The sequence below is a fragment of the Artibeus jamaicensis genome, unplaced genomic scaffold, assembly GCF_021234435.1.
Source record: "Artibeus jamaicensis isolate MK-2021 breed Jamaican fruit bat unplaced genomic scaffold, CSHL_Jam_final contig_311, whole genome shotgun sequence".
Taxonomy (NCBI): domain Eukaryota; kingdom Metazoa; phylum Chordata; class Mammalia; order Chiroptera; family Phyllostomidae; genus Artibeus; species Artibeus jamaicensis.
The window spans coordinates 6,323,851-6,325,069 of NW_026521717.1; the positions used below are offsets into that span (position 1 = coordinate 6,323,851).

The window sequence follows — 1,219 nt, forward strand, 5'->3', positions numbered from 1 at the left end:
GTATGATCATGAGGTTTTTGTCTTTGCTTTTGTTTATTTGATGTATTACATTTACTGATTTGTGAATATTGAACCATCCTTGCATCCCTGGGATGAATCCCACTTGGTCTTGGTGTATGATCTTTTTGATATATTGTTGGATGCGATTTGCCAATATTTTGTTGAGGATTTTAGCATCTGTGTTCATCAGCGATATTGGCCTGAAGTTTTCTTTCTTTGTTGTGTCTCTATCTGGTTTTGGAATTAAGATGATGCTGGCTTCATAAAAAGAATTTGGGAGTTTTCCATCCTTCTGGATTTTTTAAAAAATATGGAACGCTTCACGAATTTGCGTGTCATCCTTGCGCGGGGGCCATGCTAATTTTCTCTGTATCATTCCAATTTTAGTATATGTGCTGCCGAAGCGAACACTTCTTTTTTCTTTATCATATATGTGAAAGTTGCCAAGACAGTAGATATTAAAAGTTTAAATCACACACAAAATATTACTAAGTATGTATGGTTATGGATACCCACTACACTGATTGTAAGGATTATCTTGCAACATATATATTTATTGAATCATAATGATGTACACTGGAAACTAATATGATGTTACTTGTCAATTATATCTCAATAAAAATTAAAAAGAAAATTCCATTATATTGGTCTAGTTATAGCAAATTTTTGTGTATAGTGTTTTTATGTGTAGTATTTTATACTATAAATGTATAAAATAAAGTAAATCAAATAAAATTATATTTTCTAAATTAAAAAAGAAATAAGCTTGGAGTTTTGCTCTGGCGAAGGTAAAGTGATAACAAGACTCCTGTGACAAGCAGTGCTGTTGAAGCAAATGGTATGGGATTAGGGGTATAAGCCATTAAGATATTGGGGATGCTTCCTAGAGGAGATGAAATTTGCAGGTCATGAAGGATGATCAGGTGTCTGCAACATTCTGAAAAACATGTGTCAGTACAGGGAGATGAGTTGTGGTATGCTCAGTAAATAATAGCATTTCTATGCCTATAAATGGGAGCATGGGCTGAAGAAGTGGGTTGGGGTCATTTTATGTTGTTGTATATTTTTATAAGATCACCAGATGATAAAATTTTTTTTGAAAAAGAAAATAAAAAGGTAGTAGCATTATAAAAGATGAATTAGCAGGGTAGAAGGATCCCAACTTGGAAGGTATAAAACAGCCTGAATGGAAAATGGTCAAATTCAGATGCATAGAAGA

At 33.1% G+C, this 1,219-nt stretch overlaps 1 non-coding gene across 1 annotated transcript; it reads right to left on the reverse strand.

The window, feature by feature from the left end:
* Window positions 1-304: 304 nt before the first annotated feature.
* LOC119040895 (U6 spliceosomal RNA) lies at window positions 305-411 on the reverse strand. Its single transcript, XR_005080937.2, has one exon. It is a non-coding gene; the product is annotated as a U6 spliceosomal RNA (small nuclear RNA).
* Between the last annotated feature and the right edge of the window lie 808 nt (window positions 412-1,219).